The 24,218-nt window shown below is 37.7% G+C and overlaps 1 long non-coding RNA gene across 2 annotated transcripts in view; it reads left to right on the top strand.

Annotated features, from left to right (window-relative positions):
* Positions 1-11,318: 11,318 nt before the first annotated feature.
* LOC114089551 (uncharacterized) overlaps positions 11,319-24,218 on the top strand; it is a 48,465-nt gene continuing 35,565 nt past the window's right edge. For both annotated transcript variants that reach the window (XR_004618702.2, XR_011705580.1), the window contains exons 1-3: positions 11,319-11,475; positions 14,826-14,862; positions 15,748-15,832. This is a non-coding gene — a long non-coding RNA (uncharacterized lncRNA). The remainder of the gene's footprint in view (positions 11,476-14,825; positions 14,863-15,747; positions 15,833-24,218) is intronic.

The following is a 24,218-nucleotide window of genomic DNA, read 5'->3' as shown; positions in this document are numbered from 1 at the left end:
TGCCTTGTCCTACCAATATAATATAATGAAAACAACTCCCCCAAACACTTCTAAAAATTTATATGTAGTCGTCCCTGGGTATCTGCAGAGTATTGATCCAGGACCCCCAAAGACAGGAAAATCCATGGATGCTCAAGTCCCTTGTATAAAATGGCAGAATATTGCCAGGAACACCTGTAATCCCAGAGGCTTGGGAGGCTGAGGCAGGAGGATTGCTAGTTCAAAGCCAGCCTCAGCAAAAGTGAGTTCCTAAGCAACTCGGTGAGATCCTGTTTTTTAATAAAATACAAAATAGGGCTGGGGATGTGGCTCAGTGATCCCTGAATGTAATTCCCACTACCAAAAATAAAATAAAATGGCAGAGGGGCTGGGGTTGCGGTTCAGTAGTAGAGCATTTTCCTGGAATGTGTGAGACACTGGATTCAATTCTCAGCACCACATCTAAATAAATAAATAAGGTCCATCAATGACTAAAAATAAAATAAAATGGCATAATATTTACATATAATTTGTGCACATCATCCTATATACTTTAAACAATCTCCAGATTACTTATCATAGTTGTTATACTGTATTATTTGGGGAATAATGATGAGAAAAACCTGTGTATGTTTGTACAGATACATTTTTGTTTTCAAATATCTTCTACTCACAGTGGTTGAATCCCAGGGTGAAGAACCAGCAGATATACTGTCTTGCTTCAGTTATTTGGTTACCTAACTGTGGAGCATGACCATTTTCTTTCATCTAGATTGCAGGTATGTTGTATTGGGAATGTGAATTTCAAAATCAATCATTCATTAACACCTCAGGATGCCAACCAATTTAAAACTTGTGGAAGTGAGGATGGTTAGGGTTTAACCTATGATTCTCAGTGTACCAATCCCCAGGGGTCTGGGGCTAGTGAAGCCAAATGGGTCATGGCTTATTCCCCAAAAACAAAGATATTCGATTGTCCAAATGGAACAAGAGTCAAGTGCTTCAGGATAACATTAGGTACTCAGGTAAGATGTTTGTACTGGGGATTGAACCTGGGGGCTCTACTACTAAGCTACATCCCCAGACTTTTTTATTTTTTTAATTTTTGAGACAAGGTCTTGCCAAGTTGCTCTGACTGGCTGGAAATTGCAATCCTTCTGCCTTAGCCTCCTGAGTCGCTGGGATTATGGGAGTGCACCACCATGCCCAGCAAATTATGTGTATTTTTTATACATACTCTGAGAGGTGGGTGCATCTCAGGCTGGAATCTAATGATAGTCTGCATATTTTCTACAAGCATGTTTTACTTCTGCATTTAATTTTAAGCATATTCAGGAGTATCTGGATGAGCACATGATAATTGCTACCACATAATTAGGATGTATTTGAGTCTGTTTTCACAATCAAATTCACACAAGGTAATACTACTTTGATTGCCATGAGCTAGTGAGAAAATAAATGAAGTGAACCTTATACTTCATGGATTGCTACATGAATGAATGTTTGCAGTAGTGTGAAAAAAGGAAAGGGAAAGTGGAATCCTCACAAAATCTCCTTACAAGCATGCTGAAGCCCAAGATCAACACTGGCCAGTCACTAGTATGTTAACACGACCCCCCATCGTGAGTGTGTGTGTGTGTGTGTGTGTGTGTGTGTAATACTGGGGATTGAACCCAGGGGTGCTTTACCACTTAACTACAACCACAATCCCTTTTATTCTTTATTTTGGGACAAGTTCTCACTAAGTTGCTGAGGCTGGCCTCAAACTTGTGATGCTCCTGCTTCAGCCTCCTGAGTAGCCAGGATTAAGGCATGCACCACCATGCTCACATTTCTAAGGGCAGTTTTGTTTCATAAAATATCGTATATCACAAAAAGGTGTATTAAGAATTGTAATGCAAATGATAATAATAATAACAACAACAACAACAATAATAATTAGAGCTCATGTAAAAAATAAATAAATAAAAATTTAAAAAACAATATTATCTTTTCTAAATAAGTTGTGTACACAATTTTTAAATTTACTTTGATATTAAATTTGTATAAGAGGCTAAGTGTAAAGCTACACAGTTTGGTTTTTAGTCCCTTCTGTGGTTATTCTTCAGCCTAAGGTGAGGGAGAGTCTGTTACTATATGAAGGTGTGATCATCCTTGTTTGAGGTGTCAAAATGGTATGTCAAGTTCCCATCTATAGTTGTTTCAACTTCTAGGTTTAAAATAATTTAAGATTAGTTTAAGTCTAATTATTATTGTCAGGTTTTCCTTCTCTTTCTACTGTATGATCATTTGCTGGGTACCTGACAGTTTAATGGCTGTAATGGGAGAGCACACATCTAGAATTGCAAAACAGACAGAAACTAAACAAACAAACAACCAAACAAAAACTGCACTATGGTCAGAATTTGAAATCCACTTCTCAGCCATGAGCCAAAATTACCCCTATTAAACCAAGGGAATAGATCTCATCCCCAATCTGAGGTCTATAGAACCAGCTATGAGGTCATTCTCCAAATCACCCAAGGTAAGGTGAGGTCTTCAGGAATGGAAGTACTACATTCTTCTATAAAACATCACACGTTCTCCCTTAGGAAGCTAATCTCCTATTCCTCAAGTAGCTCTATTCTGAACCACACCTTGTTCAATTTCATGAGCTTCTGGGGCAGAAGGTTCTATGGTCTTAGTGGCTGTATTAGTTTTCTGAGGTTACAATAAATACTTACCACAACTTGGTCATTTAAGACCATTGAAATTTATTCTTGCACAGTTCTGGAGGCTGAAAGTCTGAAATATGGACAGGCTGCCTGTTTTTCTAGGGGAGAAGTAATTCCTTGTCTCTTTCAGCTTCTAAGGGCTGCCTTGGCATTCTTGAACTTGTGACCTCATCATTTTACTCTGTGCCTTCATCATCCCTTCATCTTCTTCCTTTCGTACCTGTCAAATCTCCTTCTGCCTCATTTCTATAAGGACACTTGCCATTGGATTTAAGGCTCTGCCAAATAATTAAGGATAAAGTCCTCTTTTCCAAAATCTTTATCTAATATTTTTCTATCTACAATAATATTTGCAGATTCTAGGGACTGGACTGTAGAAATATCATTTGAGAGAGCCACCATTCAGCTCACTACAGAGACATTGTCAAAATTTTTGCTAGTCTCTGAACCACAGAACATAGGATTTGTTTTACTTTCTAGGCCCCTTGTAAAGCATGGAATTAAGAGGACTGAGGAAAGAAAAGATAAATCAAGAATTCTTCTAAAGTAATTAGGATTTCAATTCTCAAATCCTTCTTTTTTTTCTGTTTTGAGTTAAAATACCTACCAATTATTTTCCAAGAGGACAAGCCAATGGGCCAAAATATGTAATGTCAGAGAATTCCAATAATAAAGCCAATTCACAATGTCTTTGACAAAATATCTGTAAGGATAATAATTGAGCTCATTTCCAATGAAGACAATAAATGTTACATTTCATTTACAAACATGAATGGACACAATTTGTGAATGAAAACACTTAAGATATATCATATTAACAGAGACGCAATGTACACATTATGCCATGAATTACCAGACATACAGGGAAAACATATATTGAAAGAATATCATAAATACCAATTAAAGAAATTCGCAAATCTGGAGCAGTTCCAAAAAGTTTGTAGTTTAATGAAACTTCGCAGGTGAATCTGATGTTCATTCTTAACTTGAAAATTACTGTCCTAAAATATGCTTAGATTCAGCCTGTCATGGGGGTACACACCTGTAATCCCAGGGACTCTGAAGGCTGAGGCAGGGGAATGGCAACTTTGAGGCCAACAACAATTTAGCGAGATCCTGGCCTCAAAATAAAATATAAAAGAGCTGGGGATGCAGCACAGTGGTAAAGTTTCCCTGGGTTCAATCCCCAGCACCAAAAAGAAAAAAAAGGTGCTAGATTCAAATGAATAGGATGTTTGTGGCCAAGTAAACACTAATGGAAATGAGGACAGATAACATTCTGCTGCCTTTTCCTAATATCCTCAGGCAAAGCACCACCAGGACTCAGATAAATAGAAATATCATGGAGAACAAGGACAATGAGAAATCTCAGCTTACCTCCCACACATCATACAATTTCTGAAATGTTTATATTAATAGAATTTTCCCATACAAATTTGACCTGGGCAGAGCTGACCATCTCTTCTGACTTAACAACTTTTCCCGTGCAGTCATCAATGGCAACATCAAATAAACAATTGTTTCCAGCACCTCTCTTTTGATAAAGAAAAATAATAAATCTTTGATTTCCAAGGGCCTCTGAAAATCTCCAAGATAGTTTTAGTTGCAAAAAGTTATCTTGAAATTTATTTTGTTTCATTTTACATTTAGGATTCAATTTTAGGAAGAAAACGCTTGTGAGAAGATTTGAACATTGAAAGAGGATAGTTGGTGATGAGAAACAATAGTTGGGTACTCATTTGAAAGTACATAAGACATTTAAAAAATAAATACAGGTCACATTATTATCAAGAACCATAGCTCTTTTGTGAGAAAACTGTTTTCTTAAGTAATCAAGGACATAATAAAGTCAACATACATTACAGAAAATTATAGTGTAAAACACAGTCTCATTTCTATCCAGATTACATGGAATAGCTCCTCACAATATAAGTGAAGGAAATAAAAAATAAACAACTATGTGTCTAATACTATGCTAAATTTTGGAGATATATAGTAAATGTGACATAAGCTAAACCTCCCAGGATGTTACAATCTAGTTAGGGAAATAAGGTGGGAAAATGTGTTAGCGAGTGTGAATTATCTATTATATACCTTTTCTCCCTGTCCTAAATTACAAAATTCTCATTTTGTGGCATTGGCTAGGTACCCAGAATGAAAAATAAGCCTTAATTTTCAGGCTTCTTTTCACATAAGGGTGCACATTTTGACTAGATATAGACCAATGATATGTGGGTAGAACTTGTTAGGTGAGGCTTCTTAGAAGGTATCATATTAAATGTGTATGTGGATATGTGTGTGTGCTTGTGCATGCATGCTGAAGGAGGCTTGAGTGGTGGTGTTTAAGAGGCTGTTTAGCTGAAAGGACATTTCACATTCCTTCTTATCCATTCTTGCCTAGGGCTGGATCTACAGGAACCACATTGTTACATTGAGGAAAACTTGAAATGAGAAAGCAGGGTTTGAACTTGGAAAACATAACAGAAAAATGAAAGGCACAGCCACAACAATATTAAACTACCTTCCTTTGGATTTCTTTTATGTGCTAGAAACACATGGGTTTTGTCATGACAGTCAAATAGTTGCTGATACAAAATAGAATTACAATGCAGTGAGATATAAGGTCCAAAAAAGATGTACAAAGACATAGTGCACCTTTAAAGAAAAAATTAGTTCAGTTTGGGAGAAAGGATATTAGTGAGGGTTTTATGGGGAAAGACATTTGGTCTGGGCTTTTAGAATAGTAGCTGTTAAGTAGGCCAGGAAAGATGGGCATTTTAGATGAAACAATGTCACATTGAAATTCTACATCATTTCTGTGATGAAACTGGTGGACTCTGAGAGATTATGAACTTAGAAAATGTCATTGACAGGAAATGGACAATGTGATATTAACCATACACAATCACGGAAACCCTTAAGGGTTGATGGCAAACAGAATTTTGAGAAATACCAACCAATAAGACTGTTATAATAATATTTATATATTTGTCCTCATATAATTTTCATCTTATTTTTGAAAAGGAAATAAGATATATTGCCCTCTATAATTCTATCCATTCTAGTGCTTAAGTACATTAAAAATTTTAATGAATTGATTAATTCATCATTCTTTAATTGCTCTTACCAAACCTTCTTTGTTACAAATAAGTTAGGAAAGGCCAGGCATGGTAGCACAAACCTATAATCCCAGCGACTCTGGGGGCCAAGGCAGAAGGATCACAAGTTAAATGCCAGCCTCAGCAACTTAGCAAAAACCTCAGCAACTTGGTGAGACACTATCTCAAAATAAAAAAATAAAAAGGTCTGAGGCTGGGGGCTGGGGTGGTGGCTCAGTGATAGAGCACTTGTCTAACATGTGTGAGGCACTGGGTTCAATTCTCAGCCCCGCACATAAATAAATAAAAACAAAGTTCTATCAATAACAAACATAATAAATTTTAATTTAAAAAAGGGGGACAGGGGATGTAGTTCAATGGTAGAGTAACCTTGGGTTCAATCCCTAGTACCAAAAAAAAAAAAAAAAATTGGAAAGTCATATCTCCTCTTCAGTACACATGTGTGTTAAGCAATTAAGTACAGCATTTTTTTTCTTATGCCATAATGAAAATCTTGTATGAAATGGAAACACTGCACAATACTTATACACATGATATTTATTTTATTTAGAAAGGGCTTTTGAGAAACACCAACATTTCTTAATTGGTAGGGACTTTTAATGATATTTTATTCTTATGAAAATGTTTATTTCAGTTACCCAAATAAAAAATAATCAATACAAAGATTCTCCATAATCTGATTTTTGATCAATACATTTTGCTAGATAACAAGTTAAAAGGAATTAAAATATAATATATAAATAAATATACATAAGTAAAACTAATAAGAAGGAATTAATTATAAGAGATCATACCAAAAAGAATGTTTCCAAATATACCTAGAAATAGGTTTTACACTCGACCACTGAGCCACATCCCCAGCCCTATTTTGTATTTTATTTAGAGACAGAGTCTCACTGAGTCACTTAGCACCTCACTTTTACTGAGGCTGGCTTTGAAATTGCAATCCTCCTGCCTCAGCCTCCCAAGCCCCTGGGATTACAGGTGTTTTCGGATATGGCAGGATCCTTATTTAGGTGAAATTTATTTGATAGGATACTCACAATGAAAATTATCATTTTGGAAGACATGAATTGGAGTGAACATACTTTATACAAACCTATGAAAAACTGTGCTCTGTATGTGTAATAAAAATTATAATACATTCCGCTGTCATGTCTTTAAAAAAATCAATAAAAAAAAGAAAATTATTGTCTTGGCTTTTTTATTGTAAGCCAGAAAAATATGTTTAATTAACTGAAATTAATGTGGGTGGATATACAAGGGCCTATGTGATAGGATATATATGTTGGGGGGATAAATTGAATAAAATGACATATGTTATGAAATTTTTATCCTTGCAAATGTATATTTTAAAAATCTGGCTGTTTTCAACCTGCACTTTTTTTCAATCTGAACATTTCTCTTAACCACTATCTGTACACTTCTACAATATTTGGACTGATGTTTATAATGATGATCTGCTATAGTTCCTATATTATAGCACAATCTTTACATTACATTTTTATTATTTGAAAGCCGGTAATATGGTCTGTTTTTTAACACTTCTAGAATAACTAGAGCATTCTTATCAAGTAACCCACCTCAGGCACATTCTTTGACTATCTTCAATAATAGAGTTTACAGTTAACAAAAATAAAACATCCAACAGTTGATAAATAATTTTGAGGTTCATATTATTACAGCTAGAATGTGTATCACAAATAATCTTAATCTAACCAAATTTTTAACAAATGCTACATAGCTCTTTGTGTTAATTGTAAGAATTGCTACAAAGAATCATGAATACATATAACTTCATTTCTCATTTGATAGAATGTGATATGTTGGTATCAGCAAGACAGGAGATGTTAGGAATAGACTGAGACTCATTTATTTTTATGTATTTTAAAATTGTTTTTGTACCAGGTATTGGACCCAGTGGTGGGTCCAACTGAGCCACATCCCCAGCTCTTTTTATTTATTTTTTTTTTTATTTTTATTTTGAGACAGGGTCTCATTAAGTTTCTTAGGGCCTCACTAAATTGCTAAGGCTGACTTTGAACTTGCAATACTTCTGCCTCAACCTCCCCAGCCACTGAGATTACAGGTATGTGCCACTGTACCCAACAGAACCGAACCTCATCTTAATTTGAGTTAGTACTTATTGTAACAGTGGTCCACTTCACCTTTTGAATACAGCCCTCACTACACAATGGCTTATTTTAAAATGGACATGTTTTTCTTTTCCTCTTCTCTTTCTCTCCCTTCCTAACGTAGGGGCAGGGAACAGGATTACCTTTATATCCCATTCTAGGCCTAGTTATCTGTATTTGAGCACATACCCACCATAGGAACCAAGTAATTCAGACTGGTGGGGGGGTGCTGGCAGAGAATCTAAGGAATGGCTATCTCCAAAATTAACAAGCAATTCATAATCCCTCTGACAGGAACACCTGTTAGGGAGTCTTTGAATAGCTTCTTTAAAAGCCCCCGTTCCTCAGGATGGACAGAATCACGGTTTCTAGACAACAGTCCCCTGTGCTTCTCCTTTCCTAGCAAAGCAATAAACATTCTTTTTCCTTTTCCTCAAAACTGTGTCCTCCTTATTAAATTGGCATTGGGGACAAGGACAGAGCTTTTGGTAACATTATGTTCAACTTTGATTTGAGAAGCCCTGTCCAGTTGTACTTTAACTCATTCCTGACTTCCCCAGAGATGGGTACAGCCTGCTGCAGTTACACAAGGGGGACCCACAAAGGATCCTCTTTACATAGTCCTCTAACAAACATGAGATAAGCGTGAGTCTTAGACAGGGTTCCCTAGAAGCAGAGTCTGAAGGGGGCATGTTCTTAGGCAAGTAACTTATTGAGGGAGTGTTCCCAGGGTGTAGGGGAGTGAGAAAAGCAGGATAGAGAAGGGGAGAAAAACTAAGCCAGTTGGAAATCAGCTTTAGCATGATACCAAGGGGTGCTCTGGAATAGGATTTGCACCATAAAATTTATGAATCTTGAGGCATGGTGCCCTTGTACCCCAATCATCAGTCAATTACTGGCTGCAGGTTGCAGAATTGTACATGGAGTAGGGGATTATGTTGCAATCTTGCAGGCATGAAAGCTCTTTTATGGAGTGCCATTTTCCTCAGAAGGAACCAGCTGAAATTCACAGTTAACACCTGTAGCTTCTGGAGAATGGGCCTATTTGCCTTGGAAAAGGGGCTTGAACTGGTCACCAGTAGAGCAGTGTATGTACACTATAAAAATTGTGTCATAGATATTAGGATTCTAGATCAGCCTGTAAGAAATAAATAATTGAAACATATTGTAGAAATCACTGCAAACTCCTGAGACTTAAACCACATATGACAATGATTCTAAAGAGATGTTATGAGTACAAATAGAGATGCTAAGGACGCATCTTTTGTAACATTGGGTTTATCAACATCCTGTCTCCTCACCTATCCCTTATGCTAAGCTGGTGATGGATTCTGTGATGAGGCAAAATGTGCAGTGGTGAAATAATTGGGTTGGTTAGGGTAAAAGAAGCTGTAAGGGCACAATTTCTTGTTTGTGTCCAAGACCCACTCACAGATCTCACTACTGGCCCAGAGACCTCCTTGTCTGCTTGTCATTTCTCTGCTAACATTTTTCTTTTGCACTAGGATTTTTATTTTCTTGGCTTCTGGAACAAGATTTCTTCCCAAGCTGACATTTTTCAATAGTCGGACAGTTGGAAATAATGGAGAAAATTAAGCAAAAATCTTTCCATGATATCTCTGTCCTTTTCCTTTCTAAACTTAGCCACTTTTAAGTAGAAGGCAAGCTCAGACATGTGAGCTATTGTTGGATTCTGGGGGAAGAAAGACAAGATTATTCACCTGCAATTTAAAACTAGAGGCTTTCATGAAGTGCAGACAATAGGCTCTGAAATGCCAAGAGGCAGTGAAGAAGATCAGCAAGCTAGAAAAGTAGTACAAATATGCGAATGAGGCAGTGTGCTTCATTTATCTCAGCCAACTTGGAAGTTTATGTTTTTCCTCCCCAGTTCCATGACCATCACCAGTCCTTCCCTGAAAAAGTATAAGAACCACCATGGACTGCCTTAGGATAAATTGGGAAGTGAGAGTGGGTGGGTATAAACCAAGAATAACAAGGTCCTGGGTACTATAGACTCTGGGAGAATGAGGGAATTCCTGTTTTGTTTTGATCTGAGAAAGAAGGGATTTCCCTGTTCTCTCATGGCTCAGGCAGTAATATCTGACTCTAGAGACTAATATGGAAATTACTACTATTTGGCTGGAGTCCAAAGAGTATATTAAAGAGTCTCTTGGTACTCTCCTCAAATAACCAAAATCTTTTACAATACCCAAGCTTTACAGAATGGTGGGGTGAAGTGAGGATCTTATACTTTCATCCCCAGTGGCCTCAGTTAGAATAGGCAATATTGGGGCCTGTGTGGCACAATGAAAGCAGTAAGTGAGCTGGACATGACCACTGGGTTTGAGTCATCTCCTTTGCTGCCAGACATCAAGGAAGAGATAGTTCTGAAAAGACACAGTCTTCCTGACCTGAAAAGATTTTGAAGCAACTTGCAGGAGAAAAAAAAAATCACTTGAAAAGTATTTCTATCCTTTTTCTCAGTGATATTTGTCTTGGTGTTGTATGTTACTAGCTCTGTGACCACAGGCAAGTTATTATCTGCTACCACCTTATTGAGTTTTCTTATGTACTTAAAAAAAAAAAGCAAGAGGAGAGGAAAAGATAATAATTTAACTACCACCAAAGGGTTTATGAGGGTTAAACAACAACAAAATGGGGTGGCACTTAAAGTTCCTGATCCAATAGGTCCTCTAACTAGCTATTGTTATCATTTCTTATTTATTAGTCAGAAGGTCATAGGTGAAAAAATATTTCCACCAAACTCAATAATTATGATTTCTATTTCAATATACTGCTTAACTCTGTGCCAGGCAATGTTCTAGGTGCTTCTCACATGTGAACTTTTCATATTCTTACTACCATCCTAAGGATAGATACTGTTATACTAATCTTACAGATAAGGAAGCCAAGGAATAAGCATGCTTGAGTTATCTGCCGTAGATCCCATGGTTACAAAGTCTGTGCTTTTTATCTATGCAGAGTCAGGAATTAACCTAAAGGAGATGGGGAATAAGGGTAGAAAGTGTTACAGGCTCAAGGTGAACAGGTCAGAAACTACAAATTGAGAGTTTGGCTTGGTCCAGCAGTTTAAAGGTATTATCACAAACTGTTCACCTAACAAATAAATTAACTTGTATTTTAGAATGACTGATAAGCTTCTAAGTCCACCTATAAGCAAAATAGGACAATGTTCAATAGATGAATAAGAGGACAGGACTGGTCTTTTACCAGTTAAGTCACCTGGATCTCCCAACCAAGCAGTAGGTGTGCAAGGAGGAGTCCAACCACCAGCAAACCGGAGCGCGAAAGGGTTAATACCACGGCTGGGCGTGGGGAGGGCGGAGGCGAAGAGGATTGTGGGGACTCTGTTGTGTGTCACCAGCGGGCGCTTGAACAATACGGTGCATTTCTTTATAATGGCCGACCCTAAATGAGTGGTTGAGCGGCCGAACTGCCACTGCCATAGCTCCCTGAAGCCAGCCGAAGTTCAGGGGCCGTCAGCCAGGGAAAGCAGATAAGGCAGAGGTTTGTAGTACTTCTTACAGTCTGAGGGCTGGGCATGTCCTGCTTACCAGCTACGCAGACAGAGGGGAACGGAAGTGAAAGGACGTGAGGAGTGGGGGGAACTAACCCACAGACGGACTCTGCCGCGAGAATTGATGGCATAGTTGTAGGGTTAAGGGGACGTGTAACTGTGTGTGTTGACCTTGGGATGTTTAATGCTCTGGTTATTTTCAGTTGGGGACTGGCGGTATCCTTGGGGGAGGTGGCAAACTGTTGAAAGTGATAAATCTGGGCGAAAATGTATTATTGGCTTGGCATCAACACACCTGGGTCGAACTTCTAAAAGATGATTTTATTGGAGTGATCTAAACCTGTAGTTTCAGATGGTTACTAGTAGAATGATAGCTTTCTTTTCCAAATTACTGAATACAGTATCTGTTCTGTTCTGAGTACTGCACTAGAGTGTCTGGAGAAGGAATTAGGCTTTGTTCTCCACTTTTACATCTAAGCAGTTGCTAATTGCATTTGAACATAGGAAATTAAAATACAAGGGGACAGGTTTTACCTGCGGAGCCCACCAGACTCCCTTGGGCATGGCTTCTGCCTCACATGTGCTAGGCAATTGCTCTACCACTCCAACCCTTAATATACATATTTTAAGATAAAATAAGGGCAAAACTGTGTGCAGTTTTCTTCCAGGTACATTTCCTCCCTTTTTAGCACAGATGCAGCCACTTGGAGAGCTAAGAAGTACCTCAGCTCAAAAAGTTTATTCCTCCCGAGAGCACTTGCACATCACAATCCCAGCACCTTCCTGGGAAAATCGATACTACTTGAGAACAGGGTCTCTCTTTGCATGTGGAGCCTACTAGCTCTATGTAGGACTGCAGTAAAGGATTTACAGGCTTGCTGGCTTTAAAACACTTTTGTGCCACTTCTTTGTTTTCTAGCAAACTCAATTCATAGCAGAGAATTGTGCACCCACTAGAAACCCTAAGCAATCTTTTAATGCTTCTGAACCATCAAACCTGCTGCTTTGTTAACCAGAGAAACAGCTGTATAGCAGACAGTCCAGGTCAGTGGGTTCTCAAATGTTCCTGTGCATCAGAATCAGTTGGAGGGCTTATTAAAACAGAATTGCTGGGTTTCATGCAGAGTTGCTTTTTCAGTTGGTCTGGGGTGGGCCCCCAAATTAACATTTCTAGCAAGTCCCTGGAGATGCTAATACTATTGGCCTTGTGGCCACTGCTGGTCTAAACACAGCAGATCTAAGTAAATCTGAAAGGGCATTTTTATGTAGAGAAGGCCAGGCACACCCCCAGTTACATATATGAACTAAATCATAATGGATATGAAAATAGATTTTGTTTAGACACTGCACAGAAAATGTTTAATTTATTTACATTTGTATTTTAGTGTATGTTGACAAAACATCATTATATATATACATGGGATACAAAGTCTCTCTCTCCCCCCCACACACACAATGTGGAATGATTAAATTAAGCTAAGAAACATACCCATCACCTGAAATAACTTAATTTTTTGTGGTGTAAATATTTGAAACTTAGCAATTTTGAAATGCACAACATACCTTTTTTTTGGGGGGGGGTTACTGGGAATTGAAACCAGGGACACTTTACCACTGAGCTTTACCACTATCAGCCCCAGATAGGGTCTCACTAAGTTCTGAGGCTGGCCTCCAACTTGAAATCCTCCTGCCTCAGCCTCCTGAGTTCCTGGGAATACAGGCATGCACCACTACACCCAGCAAGAGAACTTAATTTTCTATTTCTATTATTAATTATAGTCGTCGTGCTATATAGTAGATCTCAAAAAACATTCCTCCTATCTATGTAAATTTATATACACCTTGATCAACATCTCCCCATTCTCTTCAGCCTCCAGCCTCTGATATCCACCACTGTACTCTCTACTATGAGTGTAATTGTTTTAAATTCCACACATATATGAGAATATGCAGTATTTGTCATTTTGTGCTTGGCTTATTTCACTTTATCCAGGTTTGTCCATGCTATTACAAATGATAGACTTTTCTTCTTTTTTAAGGTTGAAGAGTATTCTGTGAATATATATCACATTTTCTTTTACCATTCACCCTTTAATGGACAATTTTGTTGATTCCATAACTTAGCTATTGTGAATAATGCTGTAATTAATTTGAGAATGCAGGTCTCTCTTCAACATATTGATTCAAATCCTTTGCATATATACCCCAAAGTGGTATTGCTGGTAATTCTAAGTTTTTGAGGAACTGCCATACAATTTTCCATAATGCCTTACTAATTTACATTTCCACCAACAATGTACATGAGTCTTCTTTTCTCTACACTTGCTGGGGAATCAAACCCAGGACCCTGTGCTTGCTAGGCAAGTAGTCTAACACTGAGCTACATCTCCAGCCCCTCATCCTTTAAAAAAAATAGTTGTCAATGGACCTTTATTTTATTTATTTATATGCAGTGCTGAGAATCAAACCTAGTGTTTCACATGTGCTAGGCAAGCACTCTACCACTGAGGCACAACCCCAGCCCCACCCTCATCTTTTTTATGATAGCTATTTCAGCAGGTATGAGGTGATATATTATTGGGGCTTTATTGCATTTTTTAGTGATTAGTGGTGTTGAGCATTTTTTCATATGTTTGTTGGCCATTTGTAAGTCTTCCTTTCAAGGAATATTATTCAAGTTCTTTGTTTGTTTTTTTGGTACCAGGGATTGAACTTAGGGGCACTCGACCACTTAGCCATATCCCCAGCCCTATTTTGTATTTTAGAGACAGGGTCTTACTGAGTCGCTTAGTGCCTCACTTTTACTGAGGCTGGCTTTGAACTCACGATCCTCCTGCCTCAGTCTCCAGAGTTGCTGGAATTATAGGCATATACCACTGTGCCTGTCTCTTTGCTCATTTTTAAATTGTGTTATTTTCTTCTTATTGAGTTGAGTTTCTTATATATTTTGGATATTAACCCCTTATCAGATGTATGGCTTACAGATATATATTTCCTCCCATGCTGTAGGTTGTTTAAAATTTTTTGTAGTGATAGATGGACAGAATGCCTCCATTTTATTTGTTTTATTTTTATGTGGTTCAAAGAATTGAACCCAGTACCTCACATGTGCTAGACAAGTGCTCTGCCACTGAGCTACAGTCTCATCCCCTGTAGGTTGTTTCTTTACTGTTGAATGTTTTCTTTGCTGTGCAGAAGTATTTTAGTTTGATATAATCCCATTTGTCTATTTTTATTTTGGTACTGGGGATTAACCCAGGGACACTTTACCACTGAGCTGCATTCCCAGTCTGTTCTTTCTATCCATCTATCTATTTATTTATTTATTTTGGTATTGCAGATACTGGGACTGGTCAGATAGTGAATTTGAATGGCAGGTAGGTGTTTTGTCCCCATCCCCCCCTCCCTCTGTCCCCCTCCCCCTCCGCCCCCCCTTCATCCCCCCCTTCCCTCCATCCCCTCCCTTACTGAGGATTGAACCCAGGGACGGGCACTCAACCACTGAACCACATCCCCAGCCTTTTTTTTTTTTACTTTTTGAGACAGAGTCTTCCTAAGTTGCTCAGGGCCTTACTAAGTTGCTGAGACTGGCTTTGCTGGGATTGCAGGTGTGGGCCACTATACCCCTTCTGTGTTTGAGACAGGGTCTCCCTAAGTTGCTTAGAGCTGGCCTTGAACTTGGAGAATCCTCCTATTTCAGTGTCCTTAGTTACCTGGCTCATTTGTCTTATTGTTTTAATATTTATTTTTTAGTTATAGGTGGATACAATCTCTTTATTTTTTATTTATTGATTTTTTTGTGTGGTGCTGAGGATCAAACCCAGTGCTTCACACATGCCAGGTGAGCTCTCTACCTCTAAGCCACAACCCCAGCCCCCATTTGTCTATTTTTTTAAAAAGTTTTTTTTAGTTATACATGGACACAATATCTTTATTTATTTATTTATTTATTTTTATGTGGTGCTGAGGATCAAACCGAGGTCTCACACATGACAAGCGAGCGCTCTACTGCTGAGCCACAACCCCAGCCCCCGTTTGTCTATTTTTGTTTTTGTTGCCTGAACTTTTGAGATCAAATCCAAATAATCATTGCCCATATCAATGTCATGTAGTTTTTCTCCTGTCTTAGTTTGTCTACAAGTTTTACATTTTAGGTCTTATGTTTGTCTTTAATAGAATGGGTTTGTTTTGGTTGTTCATTTGTATATTTTGAATGGTCAAGCAAAGATTAACCAAACAAAACTGTTTTTCTTCAATTTTAGGTGTCATAGTGCTTTGTACCATGAAAATTAAAAAAAACACTAAGAAGATATTTTCTTTTAAAATTCTTTGCTGAGTTATATTCAGGTAAGTAGTTATTTATAGTGGAATTCACACCCCTATTTGTGTCAACAACAACAAAATATGGGTTGTTCCTAATTTCTGGTAATAAATTATGTTGAAGTTAAAAAATGCTGTGATGATCTAATTGTCAGAGAAAAATTAGCATAATGAGTCAGAATTGAGAAGGTATGGTAGGTAGTTTTTTTCTAACCCTCAATAAAATCTCTCCCTTCTCTGAAGAAGTAATCATTTTGTTTAATCTAGAGCTCAGAACCAGAAATCCTGTTGTGCTGGAGCTTAATTTGAAACTTTCTTTTAAAGGTTGACCCTAAACAGTCTCCTGGAGGGGTACAGTTCACAGTTACACGTGCCCTCCAAATCCTCCCAGGAGTCTGAAAATGACCAGGACACACTTTCAGAAGTTTCACTATTCATTCTAGACTCTAGTCAATGTTGCATCCCAGATCTCTCCCCAGACCAGTTATAAAACAACCTCAAACCAAACAACCAGGCACACATAAAATAACAACAGAAAAAGTCCAAACAAACCGGCCTAGTTCTATTCAGAGTCTTTGCAGAGGGCCAGCAAGTAGCTGGGCTGGCCAGTGCTCTGAATGTTTCAGAAATATCTTATCTGCTGTACGCACATCCTGAGGGAGTCAGCCGGACACAAACACACACAAAAAGCAACCAAACTTAAAAATTATCAAATTCATTCATGATTGCCAAACCTTATCCTTTTTGTTGTTTCACTGATTTCTCCCCTCCACATTAGTCCTCATATCTAATCTGCACATTGTCCTCCAGAGAGTACAATTCTCTTTTTTGTGTGTGTTTTTAAAATTTTTTATTCTGTTTAGTTATACATGACAGTAGAATGTATTTTAACATATACACTTGAAGTATAACTTCTTATTCTTGTGGTTGTACATATGGAGTTTTACTATATATATTCATATATAACATAGGAAAGTTATGTCCAATTCATTCTACTGAGAGAGTATAATTTTCGGTGAAATGTGAGAAGTTAAACCTATGTGAGGTTGAGCTCTTTAGCTTGATGTCCTAGATGATTCCTAGGTAGCAATGCTTTAATTTTTTATTTTTATTTTTTTAGTTGTAGATGGACACAATACCTTTATTTTGTTTTTTATTTTATGTGGTGCTGAGGATCAAACCCAGTGTTTCACACATTGCTAGGCAAGTGCTCTACCACTTAGCCACAACCCCAGCCCAACAATGCTTTAATTTTTTTGCATTAACATTCATATTTCTACTGCTGTCACCTCCTCCTCCTCCTAATGAGTTCTTGGTTTCTCTCATAGTCATTTTGCAAGGGAAAAACTCCCAGGGTTCCTGGGAATAGACAGGCTAAGGAGAATTTGGAGCCATGCATGTCAAAATAACTCTAGAACTGAAATTCAGATGAGTTTGTTTCCAATCCAAATTACCTAACTGCTATAGCTCGTTCTTTAAACACCTTTAAATTAACTGTATATGTTCACCCCTAAGGTAAGCTGAGGTTTCTGATCTGTCACTTAACTACCATGCTGTGGAAGACAGTGTTTTTTGAAAAATTTTTTTTTCATTTTTGTAGTGTTGGAGATTGGACCCAGGCTATTGCGCATACTAGGCAAGTACTCTAACACTGAGCCCATACCCCTTAGGCCACATGGTTTTTCTTTCTTTTTTAAAATATTTAGTTGTCAGTAGACCTTTATTTATTTGTACACGGTGCTGAGAATTGAACCTAGTGCCTCACACATGCTAGACAAGTGATCTACCACTGGACAACCACCCCAGCCCTACACATGGTTTTTCTGAGTATACAAGTCTTTGTATCAAGGGAGTGAGAACTGAAAAGGATAAGGGGAAAAGGGTGGGTAATTATAAGTAATGTCATATTTTGGGGTTAGGGATATAGCTTAGTTGGTAGAGTGCTTGCCTCGCATATACAAGGCCCTGGCTTCAATCCCCAGCACCACAAAAAAAGTCACATTTTTCCTTTGCAAAATGACTATGAGAGAAATCAAGAACTCATTAGGAGGAGGAGGAGATGACAGCAGTAGAAATATGTTCTGGACTCTGGTACCCACAGCTGATGAGCCAGTTGTCCTATTATACTTATTTCTTTTCCCATATCAGAGACTTAAATGTCCTCAATAGTCTGAAGCCAGGTTGCCCTTGGACTCTGTAGCCATGCTGGGGATAGGACAGCTATTGCCAATGTTATGAGGATAATCTTTCTGCACTTTATAAGGTGATAAGAAGGAAATCTGGGGTCCAGATTTTATATATATATATAATATACCTATATATACATACATACATATGCAAATGTGTGTGTGTATTCCTCTACCCCCCACCCGCCCCCAAGTTGAACCCAGGGGCACTTAACCACTGAGCTACAGTATCCTCAGACATTTTCAGTTTTTATTTTGAGACAGGGTCTTGCTAAGTTACTGAGGCTAGGCTAGAACTTGTGATCCTCCTGCCTCAGCCTCTTGAACCACTGGGATTTACATGTGCACCACCATGCATAAATATATTTTAACTATAGTTAAATGAATTTAACTGTAAGGGCATTTAAAAAGTTTCTGGTGGTCTAAGGAATTTATATAATTGTCTTCCAAAACCATAGTGAAAAAGAGTAAAATCCAATGTCTCACTGACTGTATGTTAGAGTTCAGAAGATCAGAAATAACCTTGGCCATAAACGTATTCTGTAAACTCCAGGGTCTTTAGAGAAGTTGTCAGTGAGTTCTAACCAAAGACCACTAAGACATGGTGGTTGAACAAATGGAGTTGATCACTGGATGTGTTGCATTGAAGCAGAATGCACACAATGGGGAACTGTAAGGCATCTGTTGGGGAGTCAAAAAGGATTTATAAGATTTGAACCTGTTAGGTGATTTGGGGGAGGATTTAAAGAAGTGAGGCTTTGCTCTAGGTTGGATTCAGTTAAGAAGGAATTTTGTGGATATCGTAATGAGTATTATCTAGGAGGATAGACTAGAAGTAGACTGGTGAGTAGCCATGGGCACTGTTTTAACCAGGACAGTAAGATGTTTGTTCATTTTTGTGATTTGGTAAAAGTTTGTGTTTTGTCTTGTCAGATATGATTATGCAGTGGTTTTCCTTTTTTTTTTTTTTTTGGTTATCCTGATCACATAGTAACCTTGTATAACACTGGAGGTCCAAGAAATTGTTTATGTTCATTAGGAGCCTTAGTTGTGAGGGTGCAGCCAGCTCATGTCAGTGGCTGCTTTTCTCCTTAGAATGATTACTGCTGTGTCCAGCAGCCTATAAGCGACCAAATCCTTCTCTCCTGAGAGCCACTGAGAGTGGAGAAATGGTCAGATGTGCTAAACGGGAAAGCTGAATATGGATAAAAGCCTCTGGGGCTGGGATTGTGGCTCAGCGGTAGAGTGCTTGCCTTGCATGTGTGAGGCCCTGGGTTCGATCCTCAGCACCACATAAAAATAAATAAATAAAAGTATTGTGTCCAACTACAACTAAAAAATAAATATTTTTTTTAAAAAGCATTTGGTTACCCTCGAATAGAGTTTAGGAACCTCATTTATAATAAGTCTCCTGAGTGGTTTCTCCTTGGGGAAAAAAAATGAGATCAGCATATACTTAAGCAAGAGAAGTACTTGGGAGGATGTGATAGGGTGTTATTTTTCAAAGATGTCCATACCACTTACTTCCCATCCCACTCTCCTCTGTAATGGGACCTTGCCACCCTTCCGTTGAGAAGCAGGGTCAAGTAACCCCTCAGCTTTGAATCCTGTCACACTTTGATTGTGTTAATCAATAGAATGGTGTGTGTGGGAGGGGGGCAGCAGACATGGTGGCACATGTCTATAATCCCAGTGTCTAGGGAGGCTGACGCAGGATAATGGCAAGTTCAGTGCCAGTTTCAGAAACTTAGTAATTTATGTCTGTGAATAAGACTGTATTATTATTGTAATTGTTTCTTTATTGGTTGTTCAAAACATTACAAAGCTCCTGACATATCATATTTCATACATTAGATTCAAGTGGGTTATGAACTCCCATTTTTACCCCAAATACAGATTGCAGAATCACATCGGTTACACATCCACATTTTTACATAATGCCCTATTAGTAACTGTTGTATTCTGCTACCTTTCTTATCCTATTATTGTAATTGTTTAGTCAGTACTCAAAGATATTGATGATAAATATATATATAAATATAACCTCATGGTTATAGGCCAGAGTAAAAAATATCTTATTCTTTCACTGTAAAAAAATTCATGTGAATTTCTATGGTTATGAAGTTTACATCTGTTTTTTCTTCTAAGAGTTTAATTTTTTATCTCTTACATTAATGCATTTGTTCCATTTTGAGGTAATAATTTTGGCTTATGATGTAAAGTAGGGGTCCAGTTTTTGTTTTTTTCAAGTGGATATCTAATTATCCTAGTAGCAGTTTTCACAACCCACTGTGATTGCAAGGCTTCTGATTTTCCATCCCAAAACATATTTTCCTTAAAATATATCCCCATGCTTATAGCTTTCTTATATTTCTTCCTTCCTACTTGCTGATTCTTTTTTCCCCTTCCTTATATTTATAATTTAAAACAACCTTTATGAAATTTTTGACTTTTGACAAATTACTCTTTTTTATCCAATAAGATGAAATACCTTTTTCTTTTAAAACAGATTTCCCCCAATAAAGAACAGCTTAAATTTTTTGTAATTTTTACTTATAGAAGTACATCAGTTAGAATTTTAACTTTTGTTAACCTTTTAGTGAAGACTCAGAAATAAAGCAATCATAAACTGTTTTTTCCATATACCAACAAAATTACAAAAATACATTCATTGAAAGACCCTAATATATAAACAAGTCTATGTGTATATGTATATATGTGTGCATGTTTTGTGAATTTAAGAATAGAATTTAAGAAGTTAAGAGTACTTGAATTTATGTTTAGCAGTAGGTGTTTTAGTATTCTAACTGAATAATGAATTGGATGTTAGACTGGGGATATGGCTTAGTGGTAGAGCACCTTTCTGGGCATGCCTGAGGCCCTGGGTTTGACCCCTAGTACCCCCCACACACAAAAAAATCAGATGTTTTCTCTAATAAATGTATTTATAAATATTTATCCCATTTATGTAAAATCTAATTTAACCCCGTCCCCCCCTCCTTTTGGTACTTGGGATTGAACTCAGGGGCACTCAACCACTGAGCCACATCCCCAGCCCTTTTTTTTTTTACTTTATTTAGAGACAGGGTCTCACTGAGTTGCTTAGGGCCTCACTAAGTTGCTGAGGCTGGCTTTGAACACACAATCCTCTTGCCTCAGCCTTCTGAGCTGCTGGGATTACAGGCTTGTGCCACTGCACCTGGCAAATTTACCCATTTTTAACAGCTCTTTTTAGATTACCTACGAAAACCAAGATATCAGACAATCATATTTAATATTTTTATGGGGCAATTATTTAATGATACAAGAAAACAGTATGTTATGAAATAAGCTGGTTATAAGTAGTGAGTAGAGGATGACTTCATGTTTTTGTTGCTGTTATTAGTTTTTATTTCCAAATATTTTGAAATTATTGTTTTTTGTTATTTTTAGATATACATGACAGTAGAGTGAATTTGATATATCATACATACATATAGTATAAATTCCATTTCCTGTGGTTGTACATGATGTGCAGTTACACTGGTTATGTATGCATATTTGGACATAGGAAAGTTGTCTGATTCATTCTGTTGTCTTTCCCATTCCCATCCCCCCTCCCTTCCCTTTTCTTATGCCTATGAAATTCTGTTCTCCTTACCCCTTATTGTATATTAGCATCCACATATTAGAGAGAACATTTGACCTTTGTTTTTTTGAGACTGGTTCATTTTGCTTAGCATGATATTTTCCAGTTCGATCCATTTACTGGCAAATGCCACTATTTCATTCTTCTTTATAGCTGAGTAATATTCCATTGTATGTGAGTATGTGTGTGTGTGTGTGTGTATGTGTATCACATTTTCTTTATCCATTCTTCTGTTGAAGGGCACCTAGGTTAGTTTCGTAGCTTAGCTATTGTGAATTGAGCTGCTATAAGCATTGATGTGGCTGTGTCACTATAGTATGCTGATTTTTAAGTTCTTTTGAGTTATTTATATATCCTGGAAATTAATGCTCTGAGGTGGCAAAGATTTTCTCCAATTCTGTAGGCTCTTTCTGCACATTCTTGATTGTTTTCTTTGCTGTGAAGAAGCTTTTTATTTTGATACCATCCCATTTATTGATTCTTGATTCTACTTCTTGCCCTTTTGGAATCTTGTTGAGGAATTCAGTTCCTAAGCTGACATGATGGTAGAGTTGGGCCTACATTTTCTTCTGGTAGGTGTAGGGATTTTGGTCTAATTGTTGAACCCACGATTGGAGACCACTGACTCCAATTTTAAACCAAATTAAAGCTTGCTGTACAAAAGAGATATTGTGTACAAAAGAGATCTAGCTGGCCAGCAGCTGTCTCACCCAAAGCCGGGCTAGAGAACAGCAGCCCAACTCTCCAGGAAAAAGTTTTTATAGTATAAAAAGTTACAAAGAGGGAACTTACAGCTAACGGGATTCTGGCAAGCATAATACAAAGACAGATAGCAGGTTAATTATCTACATGGCTTAACATTTCAAGGTAGGGAGTAAATTGAGATTCCAACATCAGAATTTCTGAGGGGCTGCTAAGGTTTTAGAGAGGGTTGTTATCTGGTCAAAGAGAGCCAAGCATGGGTGAGTTTAGAGCACAGGCAGGAATTCTAAACAAGATTAGTCCTCAGAGTATAGTCAGGCCAAATAGATATCTTAGTAAAACAGAAATGAACTTTTTATAACTTTGTGATGAGATGGCTCCCAATCTTAGGATAAAATTAGGTTGGGTTCAGCGCTAATGCCTAGATCCATTATGCACTTTTTGAGTTGAGTTTTGTGCAGAGTGAGAGATAGGGGTTTGATTTCATTTTACTACATATGGATTTCCAGTTTACCCAGCACCATTTGTTGAAGAGACTATCTTTTCTGTAATGTATGTTTATGATACCTTTGGGATGACTTCATAAATAAGATTATAAAAACCTAGAATGTTATATGCCAAAATTTCAGTATAATTACTTGTGTCCAGTGACTGACTAGTCTTCCCTTTGCTTTTGTATATTTTTGAAACACAATCATTTCTGAAACAAACAAACAAGTGATACCGAGGAGAGTAACAGTTATTAAATGTCAGGAGTTAGGAAACCAAGAAGCCAAGTCAGGTATCCCATAGTCAAGGTCTGAAACCCAGTAGGTTCAGTCAGGATGACAGTAGCCAAGCTTAGAAGTAAAACATTGTTCTTTCCTATTGGAATGGCATTTATCCAACTGTTTCCTTTACATTTTATATTTTCTGTGTAATTATATTTAATGAGACTCTTCAAATATTAAGTGGCATAACAGCAAAATGATGCTAGTGAAAACAGATATTTTGCTATTATAATCATGGTGGGGGGCTGGGGATGTGGCTCAAGCGGTAGCGCACTCGGCTGGCATGCGTGCGGCCGGGGTTCGATCCTCAGCACCACATACAAAGATGTTGTGTCCACCGAAAACTAAGAAATAAATATTAAAAAATTCTCTCTCTCTCTCTCTCTCTAAAAAAAAAAAAAAAATCATGGTGGGCAGGGCTGTTTGTGTTACAGATCTTTTAGCTCCACAGCAGGTAACACCTGCTGTTGTCATATGGTGGTGTTATCATTCAGCAGCAGACCTCTAGTGAGTTCTTCTAGGGTTCTTGTCTCGTGAACTTTGAAGAATGAAATCCATGAAAATTAAGATTTATTTGAGTGAGTAGAAAAGAAACAACTCAAGCTGTTCATGGTGGCCCGTGCCTGTAATCCTAGTGGCTAGGGAAGCTGAGGCAGGAGGATCTCGAGTTCAATGCCAGCCTCAGCAACTAATCAAGGCCCTGAGGTCCTAAGCAACTTAGTGAGACCCTGTTTCTAAATAAAACATAAAAAGGGCTGTGGATGTATCTTGGTGGTTAAGTGCCCTGGGTATATCCCTGGTACAAAAAAAAAAAAAAAAAAAAGATAAAACACAGATCTTACAGAGTGAGAAGGGTTCAGATAGAGGCTTGCTGCTCAAGTGCACTAATTTAGGGACTTATAGCTACTTGGTAGGGGTGTTGCTCAGTGTTTATGCTAATCAGATATAGAAAGAATGCTGGACTGAGGTTGTAGCTCAGTGGTAGGACACTTACCTAGCACTTGTGAGGCACTGAGTTCCATCCTCAGCACCACATATAAATAAATAAATAAATAAATAAATAAATAAATAAATAAAATTAAATAAAGGTATTGTGTCCCTCTACAAATAAATAAATTTTAAAAAAG

This window comes from Marmota flaviventris, chromosome X (assembly GCF_047511675.1).
Source record: "Marmota flaviventris isolate mMarFla1 chromosome X, mMarFla1.hap1, whole genome shotgun sequence".
Taxonomy (NCBI): domain Eukaryota; kingdom Metazoa; phylum Chordata; class Mammalia; order Rodentia; family Sciuridae; genus Marmota; species Marmota flaviventris.
The sequence above is the reverse complement of the archived record's forward strand: the minus strand, read 5'-3'. Positions and strand labels throughout refer to the sequence as shown.